The following is a 16,369-nucleotide window of genomic DNA, read 5'->3' on the forward strand; positions in this document are numbered from 1 at the left end:
AAAACTAGGTCCAACTAAGAATGCGTGTAATCTGCCATCTGAAGATGGATTTGTAAAGGAAAATCCGAAACCGGTCATGGTCTGAAGATAATAAAACTTTTTAAACCATACATGTGGCTGGTAGCTGTTTTTTATATAAATTATAAACCTTAGAGTTTAATGTCACGTCGTCGGCGAGGTCATTTGAAACGGAGCACAAGCTCGGATTAGGAAAGGACGGGAAGGAAATCGTCCGTGACCTTATCAAAGGAACATTCCGGCATTTGCCTTAAGCGAATAAAGGAAATCAAGGAAAACTTAAAGCTAGATGGCCAGACAGGGTTTTGAACCGTCTTTCTCTCGAATGCGAGTCCAGTGTGCTAAGGACTGCGCCATCTCACTCGGTGGAATAAGTGGGGTTTTGGAGACATTGTTTATGAAAGTGACTATGGGAAATTTGAATGAGAAGTGTGTGTGTGAACTAGGAACGGGATACTTTTGAAATGATAGCATGTTTTCTAGAAATGAATTGGAGGTTGTTCGTTAGGTAGGTTTTTAGTTATTTCAGAGAACAGTGTTGCTGGATTGTGGTATCTGATATTAAGAATCATAGGAACGAAGTATAAATTTTTAGGCAGAGTTTTTCAGAACAGATCACTCTGAAGTCCTTATGCTCTATATTCCTCTAAGATTTTTTGGTTCGCGGATAAGAAAACGTATTTAAACTTAGTCTTCTGTTTATCTTTTCTGACTGAGGTAGGATGCGAAGAAGTTAATGTGACGATCGTAAGCAGCTGGGAACGATGGGATGACTTACCTGGAGCAGCCAGTTTCATTGAGTTTTGATGATGACGATAATTATAATGATAGAAAATATACTGCTGATTGAGTTTTTGTTGGTGTGGGGGGTGCTGAACATGATATTAATGGTGTGGTCCTTAAAAAATGGTTCAAATGGCTCTGAGTACTATGGGACATAACATCTGAGGTCATCAGTCCCCTAGAACTTAGTACTACTTAAACCTAACTAACTTAAGGACATCACACACATCCATGCCCGAGGCAGGATTCGAACCTGAGACCGTAGCGGTTGCGCGCTTCCAGACTGAAGCGCCTAGAACCGCTCGGTCACAACGGCCGGCTGTGTGGTCCTTGAGGTGCTTGTGGTCATCTTGGTGTTGGTGTTAGAAGTAGTGCTGAATTGGGACTTACTGAGTATAAATTGTTGGTTGTGCTGCAGTGGCTGTTCGAATAGGTACGGAGTAGTAATGAACTTGAGTAAGGCAGGCAGAATGCGGAGGGGCAGATGAGATCGGGTGGGTAATCTGAATGTGGTAGTACGAGTGATAGGGGGATGTGTTGCTGAGAGTTTCAGTACTCACTGCACAGGTTACAATATCAGTGGGAGGGTGTCGGCACCCAGGAAGTGAAGATAGCAAAGACTATTCAGACAAGCATGAGTTATGTGACTGGATTCGTGATTTCCTGTCAGATAGGTCACAGTTCGTAGTAATTGACGGAAAGTCATGGAATAAAACAGATGTGATTTCTGGCGTTCCCCATGGTAGCATTCTAGGCCCTTTGCTGTTCCTTATCTATCTAACGATTTGGGAGACAATCTGTGCAGCCTTCTTAGGTTCTTTGCAGACGACGCTGTCGTTTATCGACTAGTAGAGTCAGTAGAAGTTAAAAAAAAAAAAACGCAAAAGATTTAGAAAATATATCTGTATGGTTCGAAAATTGCGATTGACCCTAAATAACGTAAAGTGTGAAGTCATCCACATGAGTGCTAAAAAGAATCCGTTAAATTTCTGTTACACGACAAATCAGTCAAATATAAAGGCCGTAAATTGAACTAAATACCTAGGAACTACAATTACGAACAACTGAATTTGGAAAGAACACATGGAAAATGTTGTGGGGAGGTCTGCGTTTTATTTCAGACTGCGTTTTATTTGCAGGACGCTTAGAAAATGTAACAGATCTATTAAAGGGACTCTCCACTCTACGCTTGTCCGTCCTCTTTTACAATACTGCCTCGCGGTGTGGGATCCTTATCAGATAGGACTGACGTAGTACATCGAAAAAGTTCAGATAAGGGCAGCACGCACGCCGGGCGGTGTGTCCGAGTGGTTCTAGGCGCTTCAGTCTGGAACCGCGCTTCCGCTACGGTCGCAGGTTCGAATCCTGCCTCGGGCATGGATATGTGTGATGTCCTTAGGTTGGTTAGGTTTAAGTAGTTCTAAGTTCTAGGGGACTGATGACCTCAGATGTTAAGTCCCATAGTGCTCAGAGCCAGTTGAACCATTTTTTAAGGGTAGCACGTTTTGTATTATCGCGAAACAGGGGAGAGAGTATCACGGACATGATACAGAATTTGGGGTGGACATCATTAAAACAAATGCGTTTCCATTGCGGCGGGAACTTCTCACGAAATTTCAATCACCAACTTTGTCCTCCGAATGCAAAAATATTTTGTTGACGCCGACCTACATAGGGAGAAACGATCACCATAATAAAATAAGGGGAATCAGATTTCGCACTGAATGATATAGATGTTCGTTTTTTGCGCGCGCTATACGAGATCGAAATAACAGGGAATTGTGAAGGTGGTACGATGAATCCTCTGCCAGGCACTGAAATGTGATTTGCAGAGTATCCATGTAGATGTAGATGTAGGTGTAGATGATGCGACGGGAGAGTAGGTCTGCCGTGGCGACGACAGCAAGCGGTATGGGCTACTCAATGTTTGCGCCGGCGGCAGCTGCAGATTCTCTTGCCGATAAAGACAGAATCCCGGAACAGCGGAATCGCCCACTGGTAATTTAAGTTACTCTCAGCTGGGACCACATAAATGAGGAGCTAGGGACTCCAGCCCTTTACAGATCTCATCTGTGTCCACATGCCGTTAAAGGTCCTTGACGGAAAACGACTCCGTCTACCGAACGATGCGCGCCTGTGGTGAAACTGTCTATATGAGTGAGTAAGCGCTCTTGTCGTGCACCATCATTGGTACCAGCGCGCAACCTGTCGTTAATTACATATCATTATCTATTTTTGGAAATCATAATACACGACATTTCAAGAAGTTTAAGATGTTCCCCACTTATATCATCTTCTTATCTGCGTCTTCCTCTTTTATTTGATTTCCATGAACTTCCTGACAAGGGTTATTTTCATGTAAAAGAATATTAAACAATGTCAGTTTCTGATTATTTTACTGCTATTTACCTCTATTAAATTATTGAAAATATTAGCTTTGGCTAGCTGAGACGGTTTTTCTCTTGTACTGAGACTTGGATGTTGCTCTACTGACTATTTCTAACTCAGTAAGGATTATAACAATAAGCAGCTACAATTCAAAATAGTAGGAAAGTACTAGTGCACAAAAGCATACACATTGGCCCTTCTAAATGCAAAATATGGCAGTACTTTTGATCAAGTTATATTCCATTTCCTTATTATATTTTTTTCATCTACATCTCTTAGTTTTTAACAAGTGACTGTTGTTGCTGTATAAGATATATTTTACAGTTACGTTTTTAGTGCTCAGGTGATGAGGCCACAAAGCCCAAGTCAGTTAAGGATAAGTAATATTTACAATTCCGATAAGATATGCACACAAAAATTGAAAATGTATGATATGGGTTGTATGATCCTTGGCAGTTAACACAACACATAATTAGCCATTTATTAGTTACTTCTTTTTTATGTTATGTTTTTCTCTAAAACTTGTGTAGAAATATTCCAGTCAGTTACAGGTTGTGGTAGCCTAAGTACTTCCACATATTTTATAGTATATAAGGAAACATGAAAACCAATACCATCGAAAGATAACACCGACCTTTCTAATAACACAATTAAACGGGTGACAGTGATTAAGAACGAATTTCGGTTTACGCTACAGGCTATATCGATCATCAGCGTAATTGATAGCAGACATACTCGTTACGCTTGATTAGCTATGTAGAGCGCGAGTGATGATTATTAATGGACTTCATCTGTTAAGAATAAACCAACATTTAATCCACGTTAATTACGTTACACCTTTGTCACTCAAACAAATGGCGTCGAGAAACATAGAGAGACTTTAATTAGACTAACTGTTAACAGGAACCTCAGCTATGGAAGCAATTGTGCCGTCGCAGTCAGTTTTATTTAATCATGGCCCTCTTGTCTTTCTCCGGCTTCCTCCAAATGAAGGGGAAACGCGAGCACGAGTCCGCAAAAGGCTATAATTTTAAAGCAGGCCTGAAATTTAAAGGGGTCAGCGTGTGACGTACCTCGCGTGCTCCAGTCCCGGGAAACAGACCACACGTGTAGGCAGGCACGATGAGCGTTGTCCAGTTCTGTCACTCAGGCTTCATCCCACACTGTGCCATTTCGTTATTACATATTACATTTACAGTGTCTCCGCACTGCGATGAGACAACAATTTAAGACACCAGCGAAAGAACCAGACAGATCCATATCCTTTTCTTCTGTTCTGTAATTTATAACGAAAAAATAGCTCTACTTGTCAGTAGAAGTACCAAACTGCTCCACTCATTTAGCGTTTAATTCGCAAGGGTAATGGTTTCTGCCAGGTCATGATCGAAGACAACTCCTGGAACAGTTCTTGCAACGGCTTAACTTCAATATTAGACCACTTAGCAAAGCACAGCAGTTGTTCAGTTCTTTTAGTTATTTGGCCTTCGACTGTGAACGATCATTTAGGCAGCTGAAAGGTGAGTAGTTGACAGACAGTACAAAATATAAATTGATGACATAGTATGAGAACATGTTATTGTTGTTATGGTTTTCGGTCCTAAGATTGGTTTGATGCAGCCCTCCATCCTACTCTTCCCCGTGCAGGCCACTTCATTTCCCAAAAACTACTGCAACTTGCAGCCATTTGAACCCTTTTACTAAATTCATCTCTTGCCCCCTCCCCCACACAGTTTTTACTCCGAACCCCCTTCCCCCACAGACTTCCCTTTAACACTAAATTACTAAACTGGTTATCCCTTGATATCTCAGGTTGTGTCTTGTCAACGTACCCCCTCTCTTAGTCCAAATGTGTCACAATTTTCTTTTCTCCCCGCTTCTGCTCAGTACCTCCTCATCAGTTACGCGATCTACCCATCTAATCTTCAGAATTTTTCTGCAGCACCACATTTCAAAAGCTTCTATTCTCCTCTTGTCTTGACTGACTATCGCACACGCTTCACTTCTATACAAGGCTACACTCCAATCAAATGCCTTCCGAAAGGTCATCCGAACACTTAAAGTTACATTCGATGTTACTTAATTTGTATCCTTCAGAAAAGCTTTTCTTGTCATTGTCAGTTTACACTTTCTATCCTCTCTTCTTCGGCCATCATTAGTTATTTTACAGCCCAAATAGCAAACCTCATCCACTACCTTTATAGAGGTGTAAGAGAAATTCGAATCTCAGCCGCAGTCGACATTGATATAAATCCACTTGCGACAAGTGAACATTTGTGCCGGACCAGGACTCGAAGCCCGATTTCCCACTTTACGTAAGCAGCCGCCTTAACTGCTTCGGCTGTCCGAGCTCGCTTTCCGTCCACCTCAAATTCTCAATTTGGCGCACACTATAGGTGTAGCGTCCACTGCCCATTACCCTCATTGCTCGCAGCTTCACCTGATTTCCGCATGAGTTCGGACATAGAGTGAATCTGCACTGAAGGTATCACTATTCGCATATCAGAACAGTGTGAAGAGCTTGCAAGAGTGTTGCAAGGTAGGTTGTGCTGAGAAATAATAACTAAGAAAAGAACTCGATACATTGCTCCGTTTTCGAGCAAATTAGCAATGAAGTTAGCCAGCCAGTCAGGCCGTTGCGGACACAAATTCAAGTGGCCCGCCAGAGACGGGTCGCCAAAAGTGTTCTTCGTTTGGTTTCCTAAAACTGATTCCGAGAGTGATATAAAAATTGGAGATGCGGCGGTAATAAGTACCGAATCGGAACCGAAGGCCGAGCAGTCTCGTAGCGGCAGATCCTGCTCACGAAATTTCAGTCACCAACTTTCTCCTCCGAATACGAAAATATTTTGTTGACGTCCACCAACATAGGAAGAATCGATCATGGTAATAAAATAATGGAAATCGGAGCTCGCACGGAAAGATATAGGTGTTCGTTTTCTCCACACGCTGTTCAATATTACAATAAAAGAGAATTATTGTAAAGGTGGTTCGATAAACCCTCTGTCATGCCCTTAAGAATGATTTAGAGTATCCATGTGGATGTAGATGTAGATCGTCAACTGCGCTTATTTCTCAGCACAACCTTACCCATAGCCCCCATGCAAGTTTTCCTGACTGTTTTTGGCCACTCTATACGTATGTGTGCTGTCTGTTCTTCCGGAAGTATCCCAAAGAAGAGACACCATTTTTGAATGGGCGGCCGTATACGTACATGATATAAGATAAATTAAGACCTCAGCCGCAATCTGGCACTGAAATAAATCCGTTAGTGAATAGTGCAAATTTGTGCTGGACTGGGACTCGAACCCAGATATCCCGCTTTACGCAAGCGGTCGCTTTAACCGCTTCGGCTGCCCAAGCACGCTTTCCGTCCACCCAAAATTCTCAACTTGTCGCATACTATACAAGGTGTAGTATGTATCCGCACTGAAGGTTCATTATTCGCCCTCAGGCGCGTATACGAGACCTGTGTGTTGTCTTTCCTTTCACACATGTCCGAAAGAACAGACACAACTCATATATAGTCTATATGCTCCTGACGGCGAATGCAACTCCAGTGCGGATGCGCGTTCCGTCCGAACTCTTGTGGGAATCAAGTGAAGCTAAGAGGAAAGAGAATAATGAACGGTGGGCGCTACGTGTGTTGTGTGGGACAGATTGAAAATTTGGGCTGAACAAAAAGCGTGCTCGGATAGCCAAAGCGACCACTCGCGAAAAACGTGAAATCTGTAGTCACGTCCCGGTCCGGCACAAATTTTCGCTTGTCGCCATTCAGTTTATTTCAAATCCTCGATTGTGACTGAGGTCTGACTTTCTCCTACATTACACATAATACGGCAGCTGAAAAAAAAATTGTCTGTTCTTTCGGACATGTTCGAGAAAACAGACAACATACGTATAAAGTTTTAGAGTCTCATTTCCGAATCTGATTCACTCACCATAACCTAATTTAAATCGGCTAAATTCCGTTACTCTTCTTCTGTTTTTGTTGACGTCCATCTTATATCCGCCTTTCACGACAATGTTCATTCCGTTCAATTGCTCTTCCATGTCCTTTGCTGCTTTCGCAGAATTACAATATTATCGGCCGGTTTAAACTTTTTTATTAATTCCTTTATCAAATTTTTCTTTGGTTTCAATTACTGCTTGCTTGATGTACAGACTTTTTGGCCTAATGATGACATTTCGTCTAATCAACTCCAGGAATATCGAATGCTTACTCATTTCACACAGAGATGAGTTACGAAACTGGAAATTTGTGGTAAGTTCCTATGGGACCAAACTGCTGAGGTCATCGGTCCCTAGGTTTACACACTACTTAATCTAACATAAACTAATTTACGCTAATGACAACACACAGACTCCCATGCCCGAGGGAGGACTCGGACCTCGGACGGAGGAAGCCGCACGAACCGAGGCAAGGCCCCCTTGAACCACGCGGCTACACCGCGCGGCTGAGCTACGATATCAGGATCTTGCATACGTAATCGAGGAAAGGAAAAACGAGCGAAATGAAATTTACCAGTACGACGTGCTGCTGCAAAAATATCTTATAAGATTGTGATGCTACACAAACATCATTTTTTAACTGTGCAGCTCACTTCAAAGGCTCAAGCATTGGCGGTGTCAAAATATTGTTGTGTTGAATACAACAACAATGGACTGTTAAGTGAAGGATGTTACAGACAAGTTTTCAAAGAATGTTTCACCGGCCTGCATGTGCCTCTGCAACCAGATAGTTTTAACGTAGGGTGATGATGCAGCCAGAAATGATGGAGCTGCTGAATAATGATGAGATTTCTGTGAATCTAATTTCCTTAGAATGGGAAAATTGTGTTTCATTATAACCGTATTTATCCTCATTGCTAGTAGAGTGCATAGTAAAGCATGTAACATCGATGATGTATGTCGTTAGTCTTGGTTATTACAACCTCTGTTGCAAATATAGTTAACAAGAGTAAGAAATAATACAGCTCCAGTTGTCGAATGAATAAACTGAGATGTCTGACACCATGTTAGTTTCACCTTCACATATTTGTTACTATTGCTTCTAGCAATTTTACGCCGACGATGCTTACATTTAGATTTTTTGAAATTAGATTTCACGTTTATTGTTTGGAGTTATATGGTTATGGAGCCGAGCTGTACGACTGAGTATTACGCAGTCTCTCATCTATGCAACGAACTATTTCGCCGAATATCTCTTAAGTCGTACTAACGAAAATCTGCAAAAACTGTTCTATCTAACTCAGTGAATGCAGACTGCGAGATATTCATGATTAGGTAGAAAATACTAATGATGTTCATAATTCCACTTTTGTTTGTCAAATATGTAAGTGTCTTTCCATTTAATGAACAAGCAGATTTGATTCTATTTGCAGATGACACGACTGGTACAATTAATCTCAATAGACGCAAAGTAACAAATAAAATTGTAAATTATGTCGTTACAAGCAGCTTGCTGTTAAGTGCTTTTCTTTAAACCGAAAAGCTGGATTAATTTTCAGCCCACTTGTATGATGTGGCCTTCAAACCATATTGAATAAATTTTCTACGTTTATCTAATTCCAAAAAATCTGTACACACACGGAACCAAGTACACATCCAAGAGCGTGTGATTGTTTTCGCTTTCAGCAGTAATATGACTGCAGAAAAGGAGAGGGATCCTTTCCACGATGGATAACTTTGTGGAACAGAGGCGACGCTGCACCACGCCAAACTAAAAAACTTCTACTATACGTGCAACGAAAGTCGACAGTCCGCACGGGAGTTGCTACGAGATGCGAATGATCCATAATGTAATGTTTTATGTAGCAGAAACTGATATCTTGTTGTTACAGATAACAAAAAGCTGCTATAGAATGCGAACAGTATTGTTTGCTAAGGTTGGCACTGCACGGAAACAGGTTAGTATCGGCCAAATTCTAGTGAGCCATCTGTTACTAGCATCCTCCGGGAGAAATGACAAGTTATATTGAGAGTATAGTAGTATGAATTGATATTGTTAGTAGTATTAAAGTCATAAAGGTTATGTGCTACAGCAAGATCAAGTCGTCGAGTGAAATTGCAGCAATAATAGCAGCGAAAGACTTACATGGAAGTGCAGCGTTACGCAGCGTTACGACCTCTTGCGCGAGGTGGTATCGTGCCTAATGGCACTCCTAATTCTAGGAGTGACACCAGCCTGTTACGAGCGAATCGTGAGTGATCAGGTTCAGCTTATGCTGTGGACCCACGTGTTCATGGAACCAAGTCGTCTGTTTACATTGTTACAGTAAATACAGGGTGTTTCAAAAATGACCGGTATATTTGAAACGGCAATAAAAACTAAACGAGCAGCGATAGAAATACACCGTTTGTTGCAATATGCTTGGGACAACAGTACATTTTCAGGCAGACAAACTTTCGAAATTACAGTAGTTACAATTTTCAACAACAGATGGCGCTGCGGTCTGGGAAACTCTATAGCACGATATTTTCCACATATCCACCATGCGTAGCAATAATATGGCGTAGTCTCTGAATGAAATTACCCGAAACCTTTGACAACGTGTCTGGCGGAATGGCTTCACATGCAGATGAGATGTACTGCTTCAGCTGTTCAATTGTTTCTGGATTCTGGCGGTACACCTGGTCTTTCAAGTGTCCCCACAGAAAGAAGTCACAGGGGTTCATGTCTGGCGAATAGGGAGGCCAATCCACGCCGCCTCCTGTATGTTTCGGATAGCCCAAAGCAATCACACGATCATCGAAATATTCATTCAGGAAATTAAAGACGTCGGCCGTGCGATTTGGCCGGGCACCATCTTGCATAAACCACGAGGTGTTCGCAGTGTCGTCTAAGGCAGTTTGTACCGCCACAAATTCACGAAGAATGTCCAGATAGCGTGATGCAGTAATCGTTTCGGATCTGAAAAATGGGCCAATAATTCCTTTGGAAGAAATGGCGGCCCAGACCAGTACTTTTTGAGGATGCAGGGACGATGGGACTGCAACATGCGGCTTTTCGGTTCCCCATATGCGCCAGTTCTGTTTATTGACGAAGCCGTCCAGGTAAAAATAAGCTTCGTCAGTAAACCAAATGCTGCCCACATGCATATCGCCGTCATCAATCCTGTGCACTATATCGTTAGCGAATGTCTCTCGTGCAGCAATGGTAGCGGCGCTGAGGGGTTGCCGCGTTTGAATTTTGTATGGATAGAGGTGTAAACTCTGGCGCATGAGACGATACGTGGACGTTGGCGTCATTTGGACCGCAGCTGCAACACGGCGAACGGAAACCCGAGGCCGCTGTTGGATCACCTGCTGCACTAGCTGCGCGTTGCCCTCTGTGGTTGCCGTACGCGGTCGCCCTACCTTTCCAGCACGTTCATCCGTCACGTTCCCAGTCTGTTGAAATTTTTCAAACAGATCCTTTATTGTATCGCTTTTCGGTCCTTTGGTTACATTAAACCTCCGTTGAAAACTTCGTCTTGTTGCAACAACACTGTGTTCTAGGCGGTGGAATTCCAACACCAGAAAAATCCTCTGTTCTAAGGAATAAACCATGTTGTCTACAGCACACTTGCACGTTGTGAACGGCACACGCTTACAGCAGAAAGACGACGTACAGAATGGCGCACCCACAGACTGCGTTGTCTTCTATATCTTTCACATCACTTGCAGCGCCATCTGTTGTTGAAAATTGTAACTACTGTAATTTCGAAAGTTTGTCCGCCTGAAAATGTACTGTTGTCCCAAGCATATTGCAACAAACGGTGTATTTCTATCGCTGCTCGTTTAGTTTTTATTGCCGTTTCAAATATACCGGTCATTTTTGAAACACCCTGTACATTCACGTTTAGATATTGAAGAAAACATCCCGGATTTTTTTATGAACGACCAATCATTGTCCACAGTTAAAAGTCACATTTCAGATGAGTTGTCTACCACTATGAAAAATACGTGCTAGAAAAGCGAATAGTAATGTAGCTGGGACTGGCTTGGTGTTAGTCAATAATCAGCAACTAACGGATTTTTCTTCCCATGAGCGCCTCCCTGAAAACTAAGAAGTCCGGCCTCCGTCGACACAGCTCGAGGTGTGGTGAACAGTAGGCCAAATTCAGAGTGAGGAGAGACAATGCATGGAAAGTGCGCAATATGGAGGTTACACAACACACCTTGCAAGGGGAGGTCGGCGCTTATGGGTTTCGAATTTGGGTTAAATGTCGCATATATGTGGGTCATCAATTTTGCTTTTAGCTCAGCACTTGATAGTATCAAAGGAAATCAACATAGTAATTTTCTGTGCCTCCCAACTCCTATTGATGCAGGCAGTTGGCAAGACGGCATGGTGACCAAGACATGTCGGCGTTTGACTGCGGATTTGCGGTCCCCGACTCAAAGACGATCTTCATTCTGACGAAACATTTTTTCTGTTAAGTATCATTTCTCATGTTGAAAAGTAGACGATATCTGAACGAATGAGAGGATTGTTTAATAAGGCAGACTTATTCAGAATCCTCGTGCTAGTTCACAATGGCAAGCCGAGCACAATTTATTGAACATGCTGTTGCATGTTTGGTTTGAGACGCTGTTGATAACAGAAAGGCGTATTTAGGATAATAAAGTCTAGGTTTATTGTATAATGTAATACTGAAATGAAGTAAATATTAACAAACTTCGCATTTTCATTTCATTACCATTAGCTCTCAGTCTTCGGGCTGTGGAATTCATTAAAATGAACAAAGATGAATACAATACTAAAACGCTAACTCGCTTTTCTGAAAACAACATAACAGAGCTTAAATTGTAAAATTCTGAAACAAAATCAGAAGAATCGGTAATAAATGCAGCAGGAAAACAACAACCTAAGACCTATAAACCTCATGTTCCATTCAGGCCTATCGCTAATTCTAAAAATACACCTTCCTATAAAGCATCTCAATTACTGAATGAAATTCTGATGCAGTACTATACTTTAGGTAAGTCATTTTCAGTTAAGAACACAAATGAATAAGCATCAGACATTAAGGATATAGAATTTCCTGCGTGTGCCAGGTTTGCCTCTTGTGATGTAACTAACCTATTTACAAATGAACCTACTGGAGATACATTAGACACAATCTTTGAAAACTTAGTAAATCATAAAAAATGTTAATATCATAAATATCCTGTTGCAACTAATATTATCACACAATTAATTTATATTTAATGGGAAAGTTTACCAATCTAAAAAGGGTCTTGTCATGGTCAGTAGCATATCAAGTTTCATGGAAGATATGTTTCTCAATCATTTGGAAAGTAAATTCTTTAAAGGAAACAATAGACTCAAAAGCAAAATAATATATTACTGGAGATATGTTGATGATACCTTGCTGCTATTTGATGGTAAAAAGAAAAAGTTGGAGAACTAGTAGCATTATTCAATTCTTTCCACAAAAACATAAAACTCATCAATTAACAACAAAATCACAAGTTCAGCATACACAGAAAACACAGATACACAGACATGACATTAGACAACTCATCCCACGACACAGAAGCATGCTGTATTTAGGTCCATGCTCATAGAGTACACTCTCTTGATTTAAAAGGAAACAGCCTCAGGAATCAGCTAGATACAACAAAAAGCATTGCCATAAACAATGGCTACACAGCCAAAATAATAGACAATTTAGACAGATGACTACACAAAATTTAGACAACGAATGAGCACATTGTAAAAGAAGAGAAAATATTTGCCAGTATCCCATACGTGGGACCCATACCACAAAAAACAGCTAACCTTTTCAAGAAAAGAAATGTAATAGTTTAATCCTCAACTAATAAGAAGTTAGGAAAATTACTCGTCCATAACATAAAATGAAATACACAAAAATTCAACAGGAGTGGAGTGTACAAAATATAATGCCCCGGTTGTCCTACCTACTATGTAGGGAAAACAGGCAGGACTTCAAAACCCGTTTTCAAGAACACATAAATTGTCTCAGGCTCAACTACTTCGAAAAAACTGTTATTGCACAACATATGTTGGAAACAAAACATACCATCAACAGTCTAGAAAACAATTTGGTGGTACTGCATAATGAAGCCATTGGTAAGACCCTAAATCTGTAAGAACAACTGGAGACATACCTCCATAAAATATATATAAAAAAACAGAATCTGTTTTAAATGAACAAACAGATTTCGGAAAACACTGTTATTTCAGTAATTTTAAAGATATATTCTAAAGTTATTCGCTGCATATACCATCTTCTTAATGATTAGATCTCTAACACTACGAATAAATTCGCCTTTGATCACACAGTGTGCAACAACATCTGTGCAGTGTTTACAAAAATATGTACGCAAATGTGGTTCTTGAGTGAAGTGATATACATTAACAGGATGTTAATGTTAAAAAGTTAAAAACGCTTTTATTGGGTTATGTGGTAAGTTTACAGTGTTTATTTTTTCCACTGTTTAGCACATATTTTCCGCATTTGACTTACAATATTCGTAACCTAACATGAAACTTTTTCATGATAGGAACATGCATTTAACCTCATTCAAGAGCAAAAATAAATCTTTTAGTAAGACCAGGGATCTCCAAACGTTTTAGTCGGGGGGCCACATTGACTCCTCCACGAAGTCATTAGGGCCAAGATCTACCTAGTGGGATTAAAGAACCCTAGCACTCCATGATCAGCGTAATGTAAAGCTAAAGGAAAGATGAAATCGCTAAAATCTAAGGTTGTGGGAATAGCTAGCACTGAAACGAACTACGATTTTTATTTAATTACATAATTTTGATTGGTGGACGTACCTGACCGAAATTCTGGCGTATTTTATTGTGGCGAATTTAACCGACAAAAAAGTATGCCACTGCACATTCTTCACGAAAGCGTCCTGCAAAGTTAACGAAATCTCAAAATCATTGTTAGCAACACTATTACTGCAAGACGTAACAGGTAGGGTATGTGAAAGCATTGTTATTTCAAGCGGCGCAACAATAAGTTTAGTTATGTAGTCTTGTAGCGAGTAGCAGAGCCAAAGTATATATTTGATTGTTCTGTTGCGTGATTGTGTCTATGTTGCGTGTGTCTCAGGAGTTTTTTAGTGTTTTATGCGCTGTACTAGTAGGTGAGACGACGAAGTGTGGGACAATTCAAAGTTTGAATTCGAAGAGACAAGGAAAATCTAAAAATCAAAATACGTATAGCACGACTTGAGTATTTTTTTCACTGTATTTTTTAGTGGAACTACAGTGTAATTATGAGTATTTAATTTAGTAATTAAAGTACCTTAAAAATAAATTTATTGCGTTTTGTTTAGGCAGACTACTCCCTAGTTTTATTAGTATTAAATAGCACTATTTTATTTTCAGGTTACATTCTTTTGTGATGTTCTGTACAAATGTGGAAAAGAAACGAAAGGTTGACAGTGATTGTAGAATTTTTAAAGAGCAGTGAGGATGTCAATATTTTGTTGTGGAGTCAAGCATCAAACCAAAGTGTATTATTTGCTATGAAGCAATATCAGTCTTCAAAGAATACAATATAAAACGTCATTATGAGACTAAGCACTCTCAGAATTACTCCAAGTTTACAGGATGCGAACGATTAGAAATGTATGAGTTTCTGAAACGCCAGCTAAAAACCCAGCAGTCGCTGTTTAAGAAAGTAAATGCTGAACAACATGCAGCAACTCGTGCTAGTTTTCGTGTGGCTCATTTAGTAGCGAAACAGTGTAAGCCATTTACGCTTTGGGCGCTTTAGAAATTAATTTTGAATCACGTATGCCAAAAGTATTTACAGATAAAAATTAAGTGATGAGCATTTGAAGTCGCTGATGATTCTCTCTACCAGTAAACTTCCACAACTGGAGGTAATTATGAAAGGAAAGTTACAGCTACATAAAAGTCACTAATTATCACTAAGATGTTAAATTTCTTTATGTGAATACTCTAACACTGTGAGTTTTCAAGATATAAATTAATTACAGTTATTTTTATACATCAGTTACAACTAAAATATCCAATATCATTATGTACACCAGGTATTGTATTTTCTTTAAATTGCCTTTAAATAAAAATATTTTATACGATTTAATTGCTATGTGTATTTCACAACTTAATCAAAAGAAAGTGAAACCTCGCTTAAGAAACATCTTCCATAATGATTGATTACTAAGGCTAGTCGCCGAAGTGGCGTCCATTTGAAAGACTTGCACCAGACTCGCGAGTATAATAAAAGGGAAAGAAATTTTTACTTAAAATGTTTTCGCCGAACTAGTCTGTTAACTGTTCTTTTTTTTTCACTATCGCACGGAGAATGGTCTGTCTGTTTATTGTGCATAGCCAAAAGGTTAACCATGACCTTCCGCTTTGTAAAGATAGAGCTCCGACAATGTCGCGGTGTATTGGTAGCGATAGGCCTCGAAAGTCAATTGTTGGTAGTCTAAGGTACCACCTCAAATATTTGGCGGCCCGGATACCGGGGATGTCCGGCTAGCTAACGCGGGCCGGTTTGCAGGCCCTCGCGGGCCGGTTTCGGCCCGCGGGCCGTAGTTTGGGGACCCCTGATTAAGACAACTTACACCTGACGATGGACCCACTGGGTCCGAAATACATCGTGTCTTTAATAAAACACGAAAATTTAGGACTGAAGGTGTTGTTTAATTCATACTTCCAGTGTACAGAATACAGTCACGTTTGCGGCTGGAAAATATGGATAAAATCAAAGTGCAATTTTTGTCCAAACGAGGATGGTGAGCTGGGAAAGTCTGGCGTTCTCATCATTCGCCGAGCAAACAATCTCGCGAAGCGGCTGTACTCATTAGGATCTGAGTGACACAGATGACTTCTGGATCAATTTTATCAAGAACAACGAATTGTTGCGTTAATTGTCGGAGTTGGTGTTGATTTTTTCCAAGTGACAGCGTGACATTTCATTTATATACCTCGTCTGTAATTTTCGACTTTCAGTTGCTCCACAGTCAGGCTCATTAACATCAGCAGCTTCAGTTAGCGACAGTACGACTGTGCCTCAGATATTGGTGCGTTGCGACGTATCATGTTAGCTGCCAGCAAACAAAGAAGCATATGTATTTATTTGCCGGAATCCCAACAGTGAAGATTTCAGCGTCATTATTAAAACGAGTGCAGAACATAGTGTTCAAAAGCTATAAAGATGTTCAAGCAGCCTCTGACCACCTT

The sequence above is a fragment of the Schistocerca nitens genome, chromosome 3, assembly GCF_023898315.1.
Source record: "Schistocerca nitens isolate TAMUIC-IGC-003100 chromosome 3, iqSchNite1.1, whole genome shotgun sequence".
Lineage (NCBI taxonomy): Eukaryota > Metazoa > Arthropoda > Insecta > Orthoptera > Acrididae > Schistocerca > Schistocerca nitens.